The sequence below is a fragment of the Lissotriton vulgaris genome, chromosome 7 (assembly GCF_964263255.1).
Source record: "Lissotriton vulgaris chromosome 7, aLisVul1.2, whole genome shotgun sequence".
In the NCBI taxonomy this organism is placed as follows: Eukaryota; Metazoa; Chordata; class Amphibia; order Caudata; family Salamandridae; genus Lissotriton; species Lissotriton vulgaris.
In genome coordinates, this window is record NC_141695.1 from 1,461,011,326 (window position 1) to 1,461,031,031 (window position 19,706).

The 19,706-nt window shown below is 44.7% G+C and overlaps 1 protein-coding gene across 2 annotated transcripts in view; it reads left to right on the forward strand.

Moving 5' to 3' along the window:
- The window catches only part of PPP1R16B (protein phosphatase 1 regulatory subunit 16B), a 397,098-nt gene that overhangs the window by 298,441 nt on the left and 78,951 nt on the right, over window positions 1-19,706 (forward strand). The gene's annotated exons all lie outside the window — the stretch shown is intronic.

Below are 19,706 nucleotides of genomic sequence, written 5' to 3' on the forward strand. Positions count from 1 at the left end.
ACTGCATTTTAATAGTAAGTTCACGAGTGCGTAGATTCCATAGTTGGGGCCTAGAACTCAGCACACATAGGACAGGCCTATCTTTTACCATGCAGGGGTGTCCTCCCTGACTTAAGGGTCTCCGTGCTCATAAACTTACTATTAAAATGCAGTTTTGTGAGTACTTAAAAATCGTAAACATGTAAGTTTACCTTTTTGTGAATCAGATCCATTGTTTTCTAAAAACTAATGCCTGCTTTTGGAGGGTGTTTTCAGAAATCCTCAAACTTTGGAAGGAGGATGAATTAAACATGGTGTCCGCTGGGGAAAGGATCAGTGCTTTCAGTGGAGCCTGCCACAGCCGTAGCTCCACTGAAAGGCCAGTGATTCCTGTCTGCCTTATTGGGGTTGTATAAAAAAGGGGGAGTGGTTGTCCACTGCTAGGAGAGCAGAGGCCAAAGGGCCAGGCCCTAAAACGCCTCTATGTCTTTCTCTCTCTTGCAACCCTACACACATGCACACAGATGCACACCTCTCACACATACATACTTTTAGCTCAGAAAGCCCCACACATGCTGAGCTCATTCTTAGCAACATTAACTAGTTGTGGAGTAATGTGCAGAGATTCTAAATCAACGCTGTTAATAGGGCATCTCATTAAAGATAGAATAGAAAACAGGAAAGGAAGACTGGCGAGGTGGCAAAGAAAAAACTAAAGTTAGGGGGGCCACAGGGAGTTTAAAGACCGTGCAGTGACATATTCCCTAAGTGATATATAGAACACAAATAATGTCAGTGGATCTAGACAAGAAAATGTGGTACATAGAACTGGAGAAGTACTAGTGGAATTCCACACCAAAAAATAATAAAGAAGGCAATGATAGGCACCTTGTGATCCCTAACAGGGTACCCATCAGTCACAAAGAAGCCATGGAAGAGTTAGGGATGGAAACAAGGAAGCAACTGCAGTCCGCAAAGTCTACCTCAATACCAGTGCCAGAAGGGGAACGAGCAACTTACACTCAAGCTACATAAGAATCAATGTAACCTGTGGAAACATCAATGGGAGTGTGAGAGAAACACAAATCTCTCTTTCAGGTTGCCTACCAATTATAGGAACAGATTGGAAAATAAATATTTTTTTTACTTATGCTGTGTTCGTATGTTCGTAAAGAAAGTCATCCTTAAAGGAAGATGAAACCTCACACACACTATAGCGTCATGCTTCATCATCCGCCTTCTCTCAACCCGGTAGGTAAATACCACCAGAGTGGACTCAACCTCCTCAAAGACTTAAATGGTAACAGTGGGTGTTACATGGACTCAAACTCTTCAAAGACTTAAATGGTGAGAGTGGGTGTTACAAAGAGCTACATGCACTAGAAGGTACTGCTTAGTTCAATGTCTGTGGATCAGCAAATGCCTTCACAGCAATCAATACCCTGCTAGGCCATGTATAGAGGTTTATAGCACAGCTTTCTGCACAAGGATAGAGGCATGCAGCAGCAGCTTGGCACTGCTGGGACACACAGCTCTGTATGAGTTATTCTACTTTGTGCATTCATGGATTGTGGGATGAAGGCGTATCATTCATTGCAGAAAAAGTGTGCAGTGCGAGGAGGCTATCAGATGTAGGAGCAATACCATTTCTGGTGCACGAACACTGACATCTGTTGCTAGTAGCCCAGGCACCTCACAGCCAGGATTCCTCTCTTACTTACCCTAAGCACTGTCAGCACCTCAATTGGAATGAGAGAGAGAGGAGGATAAGCCAGAGGATGAGGGGTGATAAAGAGAATCGACAGTCAGGAGAGTGGTATTTAAAGAAAATTTGAAAGAGAAGAGAAGAAATAATTGAGCCTGATAGAAAGTAGAGACTGGTAAGGAAGGGGGTTCCACAAACTTCACTTTATTACCCTGCCATCTATCAGTCCCCATCTTCTCTCATCGGGCACAGAAGGCCTGCAGGGGGCAAAGGGAACAAAGTGCCACTAATGAACTTGGGAAAGGCCACAGTGTAACATAAATTGAATCACAAACCAGCATGAGTTGTTAGTTACAAAAAGCCCAGTTGCCAGATTCTGTGTGTCACAATATCAGAAAAGAAGTTAATTTGGATAGAAAATGTCCTTGATATGCGTGACTGGAGAAATGTGAGTTTCCTCCGCCAATGAAGAGGTTGGGATCACTGGTAGAGAGAACACTTTCTCGTAGTAGATCTAAGAACCTCGATAATACATCTTGTATTACAAAAGAGGTCTGGGTTGTCTGGGTGGAGGCATCTCAACTTGAGAGTTGACAGAGCTAACAAGACTTCCACGTGGCTATGCAGGAATTTGGATGTGGGAGTCACCAAGTAATAAAACCTGAGCAGCATCTTTTTGGAAGACAGAAGACCCTCTTCTTGCAGGAACTACTTGTAGTGGCGTCAGATCACCACACATCAGGACTGGTCATTTGGGATCCAGCCGAAATGGCGCCGTATGGCTTCCTTCGGTTCCTGAGAAGCTGGAAAAGGCAAGCTTGTTTCCATTCCTCAAGAAACAAAGAGATTTGCTTTATTGCAAGATAATATCCAAAAGATAAACCTGCGGGGATCTTCATTACCAACCTAGACAGCACAGAACAGCACTGCACCCATGTAGAAGGTTCACTGAGTTCCATCCCCACTCCATGGTATTAAGAAGGAGGCCTACACTCCGAAGACCAAGGGTTCTTCCCCAAAACAACCCTCAGAAAGAGCCCTCAATCCCTGGACTGCAGGATGCATGGTTACAGCTCCCAAAAGACAGTCAAGAGAAAGTGGCCGATCGGCCAAAAGGTGGAGCAGAGAGGCCATCATTAATGAAGGATCATAGAGATAGAAAAAAGAGAGATAGAAAGACTATAAGAGAAGAATCATAGTTGAGGGAGAGGAAAAAACAAAAAAAATAGAGGAAAATATGTGAAAAATAATCAGGCCATTCTTGTATTTTCAAGGGTCTGCCTGTGACAGGCTACATTTGTGCTTATCTGTATCAGTTTTAAGTCAGTTCACATTGATTTAACCTTTGAAGAATGGAAGTCTAAGGGCCCGATTATAGTGTCACTGGGACCGCTACCTACAGTCCGTCGGTTGCGGTCGTACCGACATCCAGAATAGTGGTCCAACCGCTGCATTACGATTCGATCGGTTGGACCGCAGCTGGCAGAGGGACCGACTGACACCTCCAACGGGCTCAACGAGCCCGTTGGAGCGTCAGTCTGACTGTCATCCCTACAATGGGGACTGTGTCTGCGGAGGCACCGCAGTAGGGATTACGATGTTCCTGTTCCCTCTGCCTTTACATGGTGGTCCAACTGCCATTTAAAGGCAGACCAAATGGGAATTTGGAGGCCCCTAGTAGGACTACCATCCCCCGTGGGCCTCCGCTATGGGCCCAAAGGGGCACATGTGGTGCCCCCCCAAACATCCATGCACTGTGTGCTAGGCACCGCATGGTGCCTGGCACACAGTGCGTGGATGTTAGGAAACTGCCCTTTTCCACTGCAGTTGTACTTCTGCCCTTTTCTAGGGTCGCAGCACAAGCTGCAATAGAAAAGAGCAGATTTTCGACAACCTGCATGGCGGTCGCATTGTAATCAGGCAGGTGGTACCACCAACATGTAGTCGGTTTCACACCTGCCCGAAAACATGGCGTTCGAACACTTGTCTGACCGCCATCATAAAGAGGCCCTACTTTGGTGTTATTGAGATAAAAACATGTGCATGTACTGGGTGTGGATATTACCTTAACCAACAGCGTAAAAACATTGGTAGAGGTTGGAGAGGAAAGTAAAAGAAGGAATGAAAGAGCTGGAATGAAAAATCGAGCAGGAGAAATTGGCAAAAGAAGTGAAAGAGGCAGTAGAAAGATCACATTGGTACAAGTTTGCGTAAAAGGCGGTTCACTGCGAATATATGATTGAAACGAGTGAAAATGAGCGACAGAAGAGAGGCAGAGCCGGCAATAATTAAAGCTTTTGAAACATCTGAGAATGATACAAAGAAAGGGGCGGAAGTGGAGAAGTAAAACACGTTCAGAGGGACAAAGAATTCTATTGAATAAAAGAAAACCATCAATAACCCAATGAATGGGATGACGGAAAGAGAGAAAGCAGCTGCAGTGCGTTCGTCTCTGTTCATCACTGTCTGTAGCAGCCTTATCTGAACGCTGCCTGAAAATCGCCCTGTGTGCTGCATACAGACCACTGACAAATGATAGCAAGCAAGGCCCTGAACCTGGAACTCTGCGCCAGCACCACCCAGCGTGACTCTGAGGGCAAAATAAGGCACTAACCACTCCAGTCAGAGCTCTAAAACCCGAAACTGTCCAAAGGACTCCAAGGATGGCTCCCTCCACAGAATGCTGCAGTGCTTGATTTGGGGGGAGTAGTTGTAGATTTCTGCGCACCCGGGCTTATTTCTCATCTTAAATCATTGACCCTGAGCTAGAGAGAACAAGCATTAGAAATGCAATAGGTCTCGGATTTATTTGAGTTAGAGCTAATGGCATTGTAAATGGCAATGTCTTTTAGTCATGTGTTATGGAGTGTATGAATGTGGTGTGTAGTGGAATGATGTGGGTTTGATTGGAATTGTTAGTTGTGGAATTGTGTGGCGTGAAATTGCGTGGTGTGGATTGTATTTGTGTAGTGAAATGATGTGTCATGGTAGAATGTTGTGGGTAGTAATTATGTGGTATTGAGTTTACTGGGATTGTGTGGAGTGGAATTGTGTGTTATTGAGTGTAATTATGTGTAATGGTATTTTGTGTTGTGGAATGGTATATGGTGGAGTTTAATTATGTGGTGTGCTGTAGAATTTTGTGGCATGATGTGGAATTCTGTAGTGTGGATTAGATGTATGTGGTGTGTTGTGTTATTGTGTTGTTGAGTGGAATTATGTGGATTGATGTCAAATTATGTGGAGTGTTTGTGCGTGTGGTTGTGTGTATGCGTGTGATTGTGTGTGATTGTGTGGTTGTGTGTGTGTGTGGTTGTGTGTGTGGTTGTGTGTCCGTAATGTCTAAAAAATAATACTAAGAATAGCTGTGGAGCCAGAATGGTACTACTCAAAGACACAAAGTATGACTTAGATTAAAAAAAAGACAGACTCAGCAACACCAAGTGCAGCTCTGTATCCAAATTCCCGGCATTCTGACCATTTTATTAGAGAATAAAGTTTAGAACAAGATATAGGTATAAAGTTCAGGTTTTTTTAACACGCACTTTTAAAGCCAATGAGTCACACCTTCATAATGTTAGTACCTTGCTGTTTGTGTTGCCAACATAGCTTATTGTATTCAAAACTCGACATTGAATTCAAGGTTTTCAATTTTCAGACACGTCAAGGTGTTTTTTACATCCACTTCACTCAGAAAATTCTGAACAGAATTTAAAAAGAATACAGTTTAGAATGTAAAGGGACAAGCTTGTCAAGGCCTAATTTAGTTTTCACATGATTCAGCCATTTGGTCTTCTGCAGTATATGGGCCTCCGGGAGAAGTGTCATGCTAAGTACATCTTCTGCAACAGACAGTGGCTCTATGAGTGCAGCAGATTGACATTGCCATAAAATCTGTTGTGTAAAAAGCTTATGTTTGCCTGCAATATGTGGAATGCAGTAGATAAAACTGAAATAAGTTTAAAGTTTGACCTTCAGCCTTACCACAGCACAATATCCCTGTTGCTTTGATTTAACAAGCAAGCTGAAAGCTGAAAGGGGTGGTGAGCACAAGGCTAGAACACAGATGGGGATGAATATTTGAAGGGCTGCAGCAGCACATCAGGGAGAGAGCTAGAAAAAGCATGCCTTCTCATGAAGTGCTGAATGAAAAAAAAAATGTATTAATGAGAGCAGTGGAAGGATCCAAGTCATACCTTCAAAAGGACCATATATAGGCTATGCTCCAAGGGAGGTACAAACACAGTAAAGGAATGCAAACCTTTGAATAAGAAGCAAGCAAATGAGAGTGAAAATAAAGCCAGCCAGTGGTAAGCAATGGACGGACTGTAAGCCCTCTGTAAATTCACAATTGGTCTTTTGCAACCAGATGTTTTGCACTGTCGGGTAGGCACGATCAAAAATGGAATGCCTACTTTATCATGACCTGAAATCGTAGAAGTGCTGTGCCATATGTACACTACCGCTTCCATTACACTATATTATCTTACATTACTAGCCAAACAGCGCCAGTCATGGTTCTAAAATAAAAATATAGCTCAAATCTAAATTATCACGTGAGCTAAATTACACATGAGCACATCTGAGTGGAGACATCCACTCCACTTGCCAGGCAGACATACAGACTGCAATATTTAGAGTTCGGCCTCTACCTGGTGGAGCTCTGAAGGCACTGAAAGGTTGATGAGAGGCCACCTTGTTTTGCTCACCAGCCCTTTTATGTTTAGAAAAAACTAAATCCCAAAGCGGGATTTTTTGTTTGCAAAAACAAAAAACCGAGGGCCCTGATTCCCTGGGAGTTTAACTGTGGGGTCTTTTAAAAAAAAAAATTCTGACCAGGAACGCCAGGCTTTTCTTGGTCATCCATAATAGAAAGAAAACTACATCGGACTGTCTGCTCTATTTGAGGCAGACTGTCTGAGGTACTTACACCGATGGCCCTAATATCAGACTCTGATGCAATCTTTTATCTTTAAAAAGAAGGCTTGAAATCTTCTCTTTCCAGAACATCTCCCAAGCTCTTTTCTTGTGGCTGGAATTAGCAGTGTGGCAGGTGCTGAAGGACAGCCAGATTGAAGGAGTTCACTTTTAAGTAGCATTTGAATTCTTCACAACCCTAGGCCTTTGATGAGTTGGGGTCACTGCTCAGCACACCCTCTTTTCATTAATCTTCCCTTTAATGTTTCTATTCTATTCGTCTTTGTGTAATAACTGCTGTATTTGGTTGTTGTAAAGTGCTACAACTCGTTCTAAAAATATATAAAAATACCAAAGATAAATTCATCACACACACGCACGGAAACACACACACAACTGTTCTTTCATTTATTGCTGTTCTATTGCAAAGGCCCTGAACTTCAGAGCTGGAGGTTCCCCACCCCTGGGCACAGCTGTAGCATTTGTGAAACTGATACAAGGGAGATCACTACTTCACCAGGTCAACGAAGCCTTTAATCTAGCCAAAGAAGGTCACAGGGGAGATTATAGCGTTTCGTAATGGTCATGATATCCTCCAGTGTCTAGGGCTCCACTGTTAGCAATACTTACCCACTAATCCTTTTCATGACCTCCAAAATGGGGTTTGTATTATCATATTAACCGTGACAAGAGGCTCTCATGTCATGTCTTTAGCAGGGTGTGTCCTGCAAATAGCACGTCTTGCACTGAGGGCCTGAGTGCACGATGTGCTACGTCTGTCCAATGCTTGATTTCTACGGTTGTGTAGCAGTTAGAAACTTACAGCGGTTGATAAAAGCAGTCCCTCATTTACAAAATATTGATGCAGTGCGGCACCGCAAGAGGTTTTGCTGCACCGAGCTGTGGCATTTTAAAAGCACATGGAGGTGTCATATTTACAACAATATGATGCCTCCCTGTGCTTTCCCTCATGCTGCCACACAATTGGCTTCAATGTACCAATGCAGACACTCTTGCACAATGGTGTAAGGGTGCCTGCATAGCAGGGGTGATTGATTGTTGTTGTGCAGGAAGAGATACCTCCCTGCACACAAGTAATAATTTATGGTGTTTTCCTCTTTATATTCATTACTGGAATGCAGCTGTAGAATGCAGCTGTAGAATGCAGCACGCATAAAAAGAGGAAAAAATGAGGAGAAATAAAATTATTTCTCCTCAACGCGCCTCCTTCTCATGCATTCCCAGATTTACGAAATGTTGTAAATCTGGGAATATGGCAGAATCCATGGTGGCATGCCCGTTTCATGCAAAGTGTTGCATCAAAAGGGGCTGTATTCTCAAGGCCATGAAACGCTATGCAGGGTGGTTTTGCGTGGCCTTGTAAATATAGGTCAAACCAAAGGGGATGATGGGCGGAGTGTTGATAATTGCAAGCACTCACACCAGTCAACTGATCTGGGTTTAATCCATCATCATTCATTAGCTCACTCCGCCACCCCAATTCAGACATGACCATATGCAAATCAGTTTGACCCTGTGCCTCATGGGAACAGTCCAGCCCGAACTGCCAAGCCATGTCTTCCCTGGACCGGAAACAAGCATCCTGGGACCAGTTTCTGGCTAATCAGCTGTCATTAGCCAGGCTAGCTTGAATCCAGTGGTAAAGTGAGCAAAGGACCCACGTCTGGGCATACCCTGTCAACTTAGGGCGAACAAAGCAAAACCAAAGGGGATGATGGACGGCGTGTTAAGCATTGCAAGCACTCACCCCCAGTCAACTGATCTGAGTTTAATCCATCATCATTCTTTAATTACTCCGCCACCCCAGTTCAGACATGACCATATGCAAATCAGTCTGACCCTGTGCCTCATCGGAACACACCAGCCTGAACTACCAAGCCATGTCGTCCCTGGACCGGAAACAAGCATCCTGGGACCGGTTTCTGGCTAATCAGTCGTCATCAGCCAGGGTAGCTTGAATCCAGTAGCAAAGTGAGAAAGGGACCCAGGTCTGGGCATACCCTGCCAACTTAGGGCAAACAAAGCAAAACAAAAGGGGATGATTGACGGAGTGTTGAACATTGCAAGCACTCACCCATGTCAACTGATCTGGGTTTAATCCACCATCATTCTTTAGCTCACTCCACCACCCCAGTTCAGACATGATCATATGCAAATCAGTCTGATCCTGTGCCTCATGGGAACAGTCCAGCCCGAACTGCCAAGCCATGTCTTCCCTGGACCGGAAACAAGCATCCTGGGACCAGTTTCTGACTAATCAGCTGTCATCAGCCAGGCTAGCTTGAATCCAGTGGTAAAGTGAGCAAAGGACTCACGTCTGGGCATACCCTGTCAACTTAGGGCGAACAAAGCAAAACCAAAGGGGATGATGGACGGAGTGTTAAGCATTGCAAGCACTCACCCCCAGTCAACTGATCTGAGTTTAATCCATCATCATTCTTTAATTACTCCGCCACCCCAGTTCAGACATGACCATATGCAAATCAGTCTGACCCTGTGCCTCATCGGAACACACCAGCCCGAACTACCAAGCCATGTCGTCCCTGGACCGGAAACAAGCATCCTGGGACCGGTTTCTGGCTAATCAGTCGTCATCAGCCAGGGTAGCTTGAATCCAGTAGCAAAGTGAGAAAGGGACCCACGTCTGGGCATACCCTGCCAACTTAGGGCAAACAAAGCAAAACAAAAGGGGATGATTGACGGAGTGTTGAACATTGCAAGCACTCACCCATGTCAACTGATCTGGGTTTAATCCACCATCATTCTTTAGCTCACTCCGCCACCCCAGTTCAGACATGATCATATGCAAATCAGTCTGATCCTGTGCCTCATGGGAACAGTCCAGCCCGAACTGCCAAGCCATGTCTTCCCTGGCCCGGAAACAAGCATCCTGGGACCGGTTTCTGGCTAATCAGCCGTCATCAGTCAGGCTAGCTTAAATCCAGTGGCAAAGTGAGCAAGGGACCCACGTCTGGGCATACCCTGCCAACTTAGGGCGAACAAAGCAAAACCAAAGGGGATGATGGACGGAGTGTTGAACATTGCAAGCACTCCCCCCCAGTCAACTGATCTAGGTTTAATCCATCATCATTCTTTAGCTCACTCCGCCACCCCAGTTCAGACATGACCATGTAAATGTGTGTGTAAATGTGTGTATACTTGTAAAGCGCACTATCACCTAGAAGGTATCTTGGCGCTGTATACCGCTGTGGAACCCTTCCTGGCTTTCCCTGTGAGATGCCCCTTACTGGGCACCTCCAAGGTGAGGCCTGGCATCCTAGCGCTTTCGGGCCGTTGGGAGATTAAGCAAGCTATTGCCCAGAGTTGCAGAGTAGGACCCATGATTAGAGAAGGCACCTAGGCGAGAATTATCGAGTCCGTGGACATTGAGCCCAAGACCCTGCCGCATCAGGAATTGAACCCTGGTCCCGGGCCAGACCTCCGCCTTAGGGTCTGCCGCTCTAATCGGTGAGCCACACTTCTCCATATGCAAATCAGTCTGACCCTGTGCCTCATGGGAATAGTCCAGCCCGAACTGCCAGGCCATGTCTTCCCTGGACCGGAAACAAGCATCCTAGGACCGGTTTCTGGCTAATCAGCCGTCATCAGCCAGGCTAGCTTGAATCCAGTGGCAAAGTGAGCAAGGGACCCACGTCTGGGCATACCCTGCCAACTTAGGGCGAACAAAGCACCCCCTTTGGTTTTGCTTTGTAAATATAGGGCAGCACACTGCACAGTTGATGCATCAAAAAAAAGACGCACCGGCTACACAACGGGCTGGTAAATAAGCCCCTCAGTGTTTACCAGTAGGAGGACCACAGAACTTGATGGATTCAGTGTGTCCCCGCAGGCGTACCAATGCACTTTTGAGATTCAATGTTTACCAGTGAGATTGGTACATCATTTGATAGAGTTTCTGTGTACCAATAAGAGCAATAAATCGCGTGACAGATTCACTGTGTACGAGTGAAAGAGATTAATTGCTTAAAAGATTCAGGGCCTCATTTAATGAGTTTTGGCATAGGGCAATGCAGAAAGTCACTTTGCTGCACTGCCCTACATCAAAGTAAAAGGGCAGGAATGCCCTGTATTTTTCCAATACAGTGCATTCCTATCCTTATCTCCTGCGCTGGTGCAGATTTGGCAGCCTAGTGCCAATGCAGGCACCCTTGCACCATCGTGCAAGGGCGCCCGTTTTGTAGTCAGGATTGTTTTTGTGCAGGAAGATCCACTTCCTGCACAAAAACAATGCATGGAGGTGTTTTCCTCCTTCTATATGTGCTACACACATAGAAAGAGGAAGCAACGAGGAGAAATAAATATATTGCTCCTCGATATGCCTACCCTGGCGAGCCGTACGTTTTTGAGACATTCCCAGTCCTTGTATATCTAGAAATGCATCAAAACCCATGGAAGTTGCATGGGTACACCCACCGCAACGCCCATGAACGCCTTCCTTGTGTAAAGTAAGGCAATGCTGCAATTTGCACTGTGTTGCCTTACTCAAGCTTCAGGAGGCCACTCAAAGCCACATAATGTGGCTTAGCATGGCTTCATAAATCTGACTCAGAGCCTTGCATCAAGCATGTATCTCTTTGCATGGGGCAAAAAGGGGCGCAAGACTCTCATAAATATGCCCCTCAGTGTGCACCATGACATCGCTACAGCACTTGGTAGATTCAGTGTGTACCTGTGGATATGATGCAGTGGTAGATAGTGAGGTATTTTTATTAAACAATCATACAGCAAGTCACCTTGCACTGTCCCTGCACTGTGTGATGGGGAAAGGGCAGGAATGCACCTTATTTAACATTATACAGTGCATTCCTGTCTTTTCCCTGCAATGGCGCACAATGCGATACCTAGTGCCAATTCAGGCACCCTTGCACCATGGTGCAAGGGTACCTGAGTTGTAAACAGGGTTGTTTTTGTGCACAAAATGACACCTTCCTGCACAAAAACAAAAACAAGACACACCCTGCAAAATATAGCACACATAGAAAACAGAAAAAAAGAGGACAAATAAAGATGTTTCTCCTCGTTACCCCTCCCCTGGGGATGCATAGCATTTTTACGCATTCCCAGGTCTACTAGTAATGGTAAGTCTGGGAATGCACACACAAAGTCTGCTTAATTCAGATACTCTGTCCATCACCACCCCCTTTTCTGAATCACACAAAGAAGTTACCCTGAAAGAAATAGTTGTTTGAGACTGTGACCAAAAGCTGACAAGCACTAAGCAGTAGTTAGTGGGGTGCTGGGCATCTCAAAAAATTTAAATAACTGTGTGCGGACAGTTCTTTACATTTTCTGAGATGCCCAGCGCCCCACTAATTAGTGGTTAGTGCTTGTCAACTTTCGGTCACTAGTCTCTAATGACTATTTCATTCAGGGTAGCTTCTTTGTGTGTACATTATAGGTTGGAGGCCAGCTCACGCTGAATGCCCCGTAGCCTCTAGATCCGTCCCATGGAAAGCTGCAGGGTGTTGTGTGCTGATAAATCTGGGAATGTTCCAAAATCCATGGGTGGATGCATCGTAACGCTCGCGCTCTATCCCATAGAATGCCTCCCTGGGGCAGAATAACACAATGCTGGGATTTGTGCTGCGTTGTGTTACTCTAAATTTATCAAGCCACTCAGGGCCAAGCAAGGTGGCCTTGCATTGCTTATTAAATCTAACTTAAGAGTTGCTTTGCTCTTGCGCCCCTTGGCGTGGGCCAAGGGTGATGAAACTCTTTGATAAATCTGGCCCTCAGTGTGCACCACTGAGTGTGTTACATTGCTTGGCAGATTCACTCTGTTCCAGTGGGAGCGTGACTGTGCAGAGTAAATTCAGTTTGCCCCTATGAGAGCACTACTTTTTTTGATAGATTTACTGTATACCTGTGAGAATGCTATAGGGATTGGTAGATTTATTGTGTTCCAGTGAGAGTGCTACTGCCTTTTTAGATTCACTCTGTATGTAGGTGATAGCTGCAGTGCTGGACAGATTCTGCGTGTACCACTGAGAGCACTACTGTGCTTGCTGGAGTCAGTGTGCTCAAGTGAGAGCTCTACTGAGCTTGACAGATTCGCTGTGTACCACTGGAAGTGCTAAAGCTCTTGGTCGATTTAGTGTATGCCAGTGACAGTTCTAAATCATGTCATAGATTCCATGTGCACCAGTGGGTGTTAGTGGCGGCAGCCACTGGGCATTACAGGTGAGGCTGGATAAATAAAGGAGACTTACCTGGCTGCTGGCCGCCGCCCGCCTCCGTCCTCTTCAGGTCCTGCCGGAAGCAGTAAGCAAACCCAAGCCGCCCTAAGCTAATCACAATGCTGCTGTCACCAGCCTGACAGCAGCGTTGTGATTCGTCAGAGCGATGTGGTTCAGCAATCAGACAGGCAGTAGGAGACTGTGCATATTCTCCACCCAGGCTTGTCAGTACAGCCAGGTGGAGAACATGCTAGGTGTGCATGAGGGTCTGCCAAACTATCATGCGCACTTAAGTGCCCCGTAAACCTGCTTAAGTATGGTACAATAAAATGATAATAACATTGTGTTATTTTAATTTTATTTTTCCTTGTTTCACTGCTCAAAGAGCAGTGGGTGGCGCTCCTCCGCCTTAGCAGAGAGATGCTGCTGGGGGTGTGCTACAACAATTGATAGATCCATTGTGTACTTGGGGTAAAGCTATAGTGCTTGGGAGAGTCAGTGCGCCCCAGTGCTAGCGCTACTGCCTTGACAGACTCAGTGTTCACCAATGAGAGTGCTACATCAGTTGATAGTGTTCAGGAGTTTGGTTTATTAAGTATGTACCAGTGAAAAAGTTCTGGTGTATGAAATGTTCACTTTGTCTCTGAGAGCTCTTCAATGTTAGATTGATATCAGGGCCGGCTTTATCGCTGGTGGCGTCCAGATCGACAATCTTTTTTAGCACCCCCCCCATCTACCCCCATAAGCTGCTTTTCAGATTCTCTCACTACCATCGGGCAAAAGGAACCCTCATCTCTCATTAGCCCATCACTCACATACATTAATTTGTTTTAAAGCGCTGGTAAAGCCTGGTTTTACTAATCCACTCACCTATCCACATTAAATACAGATATGTTCTTTGCAGCAGGCATATTAACACTCTGCGCTACTTTATGGTGAATCAAACCTTCCACTAGACGAAACTCCAATCTCTTTCTCTCGCAGGAACATTAATCACAAGCGTTATCTTGACATTTTTTATTGCAGCCTGAAATCTGGACACACAAAAAACTCTGCATCAGCTGCTTTTAAATCCTAAGTTATTGTTAAACAGAGCGCCCCCTACCTCACGTCAGTGCCCTCCCCTTCAGGTCAGCGTCCAGTGCGGCCGCACCAGTCGCATAGATATTAATTGTAAATGAGTAAGGGAGAACCAGCAATTGATCTATTATGTTTGTGTGTGTGTTGTGTGCAAGAGTGTAGTTGATAACGTTGCAATAAAAGTGACACTATTGGCACATCAAGCATATCCATCACAGCGCCTGGAAGCCAGATCCATGCCAGATTTTCAAGATAATCATTGATCATGTCATGATTTCTATTAAGACCATTTATACATGGAAATGTATCTTATGTGAAAATCCTGGCAATCGGGTATCAATATGGGCACCCTTGACCATTTTGGACACCCTACAGTGAAGTCTATATCACTGGAATTTTTCCTTAGAATCATTGAATTTATTAATTATACTCAGGATTTAAATATGACCCATTCAGATTTCAACCTACTCACAGAGAGATGTATTAACACAAGTTTAGGGTGGCTGTTCAGTGTTGACTCTAGGGTTTCCTCGGTGATGCAAGTTATATAAGGTCATGCAACAGAGTCCATTTGACCCTCCTGAATGCGGGGGATCCTCTGGTTGATAAAAGCTAGATCCCCAATACATGACTTCAGTAATCTTTCAGGTGGATGACTTCGCCAGGAATATTATAACACATTCAAGAGATGTAGTGGTGAGGGGGCGGGGCAATGGCCATTTTATGGATAAAAGGAGCAGCTTGTACAGCTGCCTGGCTCATTATATGGTTAAAAAAACTACAGCTATCATACAGAAGTATGACCGATTATGGGGGTAAATAGTCAGGGGGGTAGCTTGGTCAGTAAGATTGGAGGGGTGTGAGCATTAAATTACCCGACATTCACGCTGGCATATGAAGTTAAAATACATTATACGACAGCAGAGCACACGAGAGGAGCTTAAGGGGCAGCGGAAAGGGAGAGTAATGCAGATTTGCAGGGGTACTAAGTGAGAGAAAACACATTATTTTGTGAAATAACCAAAATGTTTAAAGTCTTCCCAAACAAAGAGAGGGAGAGTGTGTTTTTTTGTCAGTGTGTAAACATTCCTGGAGAAATCTGAGAGACACTGCACCATACCCGACTGAAAGCACCTATACCCAATTATTTATCACAAAATACTTTTATTAGGAGAGTGTAACACCCCAAACACCCCCCCCCCCCGGAGCTACGCTCTTGTAAAATGTCAACAAAGAGAAAATATTGGGCATGTCTATTGGACCTTATTCCTACAAAGAGAACCCTAATAAAGGCACACTGAGACTCAGTGTTAGTAAGGAAATAAATGCCCTAAGTTAATTGTGTTTTGCCTTTCTTCCACTCAGACAAAACCGATGCAAGACCAAATGTATCCATTGTCCAACTCAACTGGTAATGCAGCATGTGGGTAGCGGCGGCTACTCCGCAATGGCGGAGGAGCACCGCCCCAGTGGCTCAGAGCCAGCAGCTGAAAAATAAAACAATATTTTACTATTGTTCTATTTTTCAGGCGCTGGCTCTGAGCAAGCATGTGTAGGGAGGGGCAGGGCTGGGCCATGGGAGGGGGGAGGAGGAGTGGTAGATGCCACTTTTAAGTGCGCATGTTAGTTTGGCCCACCGTCTTATGGGGGCCAAACTGACATGCGCACTTAGGTTTCCTGATTCCTGCGGTATTGTACAGTCGGGTTGGAGAAACAGCACAGTCTCCCTGTGCCAGAGCAAGCGTTAATCCAGCCCTCTCAAGACTGATCCTCAAGCTGCTCTCATGCTTGAGAGCAGCACAGGGATTGGATGGGGAGTCAGTGGTTCCAGGAACTGAAAGCTGAGGAGCTCGAGGTGGCCGGCAGCACCAGGTAAGTGTTTACATTTTTTCATCATTAAACCCCCCTCCCCCGCTGGACGCTCCCCCACACACATCTCTCTGGCACCCTCTCCCCCAGGCGCCCCTCCACCCGCCATGCCGGTATTTATCTGTGTCGGCCGCCACTGCACGTGGGTATACCCAAATGAGTATAGAAGCCCTGTTTTGTCTCCGATTAAGCATGCTGTCAGACATTTGTGGCCAGAAACTCTTCTCCACTGTGCTTTAGTTTGTGAAGCCACACACCTTCTGAAGTAGGAAACAAGTCTCAGAAACGTGGTTACAGTTCACAGTGCTGTCAAAAGCTCATTGCCACAACCTCTTCCAGATCACTGTGTGGAGTTAATGGACCTGAGTACTAAGCAACAGACATGTGAAAGCTTTGGTGGGCCTGGGGCAATACCATTATATGATGCTGTGATGATGGTGCAGTTGGAGCTGTGACCAGGGGCGGCTCCTCCGCTATGGCGGAGGAGCCTTGTCCAACTGAAAAAGTGAAATGAAAATGAAACCATTTTATTATCATTTTATTTTTCTTACCTTATTGCCAGCCAAGGTTAGGGCAGGGGCAGGCCCATGGTGACGAGCATCACATCAGCAGTAGGGAGCAGTGGTAGGCACTTATAAGTGCGCATGTCAGTTTGTCCGGCAACCTTATGCCGCCCAAACAGACATGTGCACTTTGGTTTCTCCAACCCAGCTGTGTCATACAGACAGGTTGATGAAAAGCTGCAGGCTACCTGTGCCTGAACGAGAATTAAACCAGCCCACTTGGGCCAATCCAGGCGCTTCTCTCATGCTAGGTATAGCATTCGAACAGTGTCTGGACTGGGTAGGAAGCCTTTGTGGTAAAGCCAATCCAGCACCGAGGCAGCCGGAAACAGGAGCAGAGTAGCCGGTAAGTCTTTTTATTTTATTTTTAAAACCCAACCCCAAGTCCACCTCCCCCACCCTACCACTTTACCTATTACGCAGCCGCTACTGCCTGTGACACTGCAACAATATTTTTGTATCATGTGTCTCGCTGCCATCCCTGTTCATTTTACCACTAACGGAAGTACTGTATACAATAAAACGTTCTCAACAATGAAATTCATACCTAAAAGTGGTTACAATATGTAGCACCTTTTATAAAAACTGCACAAGGCCTGAAGGAAGTTCACTGTGTTCATTTTCTCTTTCATGTCCATAAATATGGGCCCACTTGCCTCCTATTGGACTGTGCGTTTTGCAGCAAGGCCGTTAATGTTGTGAGGATGAATTTATTGTGCTCATATTTTCATTTTACTCCAAGTGATACCTTGGCCTGCGGTGATAATTAAGAACAGCTGTCCGCAAGATGGGCCCAAGCCACCCTCCTTGATCGAGCAGCTCATTTTCTTTTACTTTTGCTATTTACATGTCACACAAACTCACATAATCTAGCCACATGTGGTCACATTGTATGTCCAAAAATGCATTGAAGAAAGAGGTTCCTCCAATCAGGTAGAGGGAACTGCACATCTGGAAAATGCTTTATACGAAAAGGAAGGTGCACCAAAAACAAAGTAAAGGTCCTCCAAACGTGTCTGAAAAGTATCCTTTTATTGTTCTTGATACTAACACCCAGGTATCAGCCAACGCGTTTCGTTCCACTGAGGGAACTTCATCAGGGCTCATATAACAATACCAGTTGCAATATATCCGTACTCGAGTTCAAATTATACCCAAGATAGAAATAAACAAAAGCATCCATTTCCTCATATAACACAACGAGGTATAGAACGTCAAGAAGGAGAGATTACTGTCGGAGGAGGTATCGTATTAAGGATACTGGTTTATAAATTGCCACTGGCCTATTGAAGCTTATTTGCTGTGAATATTGCTAAATTAATTCATATATTGTTGCTACCAATTTGTCGGAATTTTGGATTATTGTTACCTGTTTCGACTTTGGAAACATTTTAACACAGAGTGCTGACACCCTATACCTCGTCGTGTTGTATGAGGAAGTTAGATGCTTTTGTTTATTTCTATCTTGGTTATAATTTGACTCCGAGTACGGATATATTGCACCTCGTATTGTCAAAAGAGCCTTGATGAAGTTTCCTCAGTGGAACGAAACGCGTTGGCTGATACCCGTTTGTTACTATCAAGAACAATAAAAGGATTCTTTTTGGACACATTTGGAGGACATTTACTTTGTTTTTGGTGCCCCTTCCTTTTCGTATAAAGATTACGTTTCTGGTCTCCAGTAGAGCTTAACGGCAGCAAGTTCTGGAAGTGACTGCACAAGACTCTTGCCGGTACATGCATCAAAAGATTTAGGAATCGTAAACGGTGCGAATCGCAAAATTCGGCCGTTTGCGATTCCTAAATCACTATTTGGGATGCATCAACAAAAAATACAAGAAATCGCAATTTTTTGCGATTTCGGAAAATGCGATTGCAATTAAGGAATCGCAATTTGCGATTCCTTAAATGCAATGCATGACACTTAAAAAAATTGCGATTTCGCAATTAGGAGGTAAAAATTACCATGAGGTTGGACCTCATGGTAATTTGCGAAAAATCTGAAAAATGCAATTTTGTGCATTTTTCAAACTGTCATGTTGTGCACACACATGCCCTTAGGGCATGTGTGTGCATAACATATGTGCATGGATTGATTTCAGGGGTGCAACAGGGTGTCCTTTGGACACCCCTGCACCCTTGAAATCGCAATCTCAATGTGCGATTAGCTAATTGCGAATCGCAAATTGAGATTGTCTTCCCATTCATTCCTATGGGCCTTTTGGCCCATAGGAATCAATGGGAAGGGATTCCTTAACTGCGATTCGCAAATTGTGAATCGCAATTAAGGAAAAATAAGGAATCGCTAAGAAAATTGCGTTTTTTTGTTGCATTGCCGTTTGCGATTCCTTAATTGCGATTCCTTCATTTTCGCAATTAAGGAATCGCAAACGGCAACAATGATGCATGTACCTTAATGTTTATGAGAATTTGGGATTTGATGTGCTGAACTTGTGGTCAGCCGTTGATGGTGTTGTTTTTGTTATTACATCTGGAAAATGCCTCCACGTCGTTGTCGGTGGCTGCCTGGAAAAACAGTTAAGGTCACGAAGAACATTTGTACCAGTCACCGCTGTTGTTGTAAAGGAATTTCTTTCTCCACCTGAAAGGGACTTTTAGGGTTTTTTAGGTTTTAAATCATAATGTTCCTTCAATTGAAGTATTTCTAGGTAAATTTTACATAAGAATGTTAGTACCATCAATAAAGTCATTTAAAAAATTTTCTGTGAATTTCTTTGAATCTGTAATGATATATTTTGGCCTAGGCTACAGTCCTCACGCCATAGCGCCACGATGCCTGCAGGGTGCATGGCTCGTGGGTGGGGGCTGGGGGAGTCGCGTGGGGGAAGAGAGGTTTAATTATAATTTTAAATTCCTCCCTGTTGCAGAGTAACACAACACACTGATTTGTGCTGCATTACTTTAGTCCAGATTTACCAAGCCGCTCAGGGCCATGCAAGGTGAGTTTGCATGGCTTGATAAATCGCATTTCAAGCTTGCGTCGCGGATGCACCACGTTGCATTGTGCAAGACCGACGTGTTCCCAGGCATAAATTTGCCCCTAATCTCCCCGGCCTAAAAAAACAAAAAAATGATTATGCCTTTGTATAATGTAATTGATGCTCATGTAAAGAGCTTCAATACCTGCAGGTCAAGTTCGCTCTATATAAACCTACAAAATAAAATGTGAATGTACCCCCAAACGCAAGAAGAGAAACACACACATCCTGTCTTGCCAAGAAAATCAGCGTATAGACTTAACTATACACAGCACTGCAAATACTCAGCAGCGAAAAGTACCTCAGGGGGGAATGGGTTAGAACTGACCTAAGGCAAATTCCGATTGCTGGTGGTTACCCTTATCACAGATATACT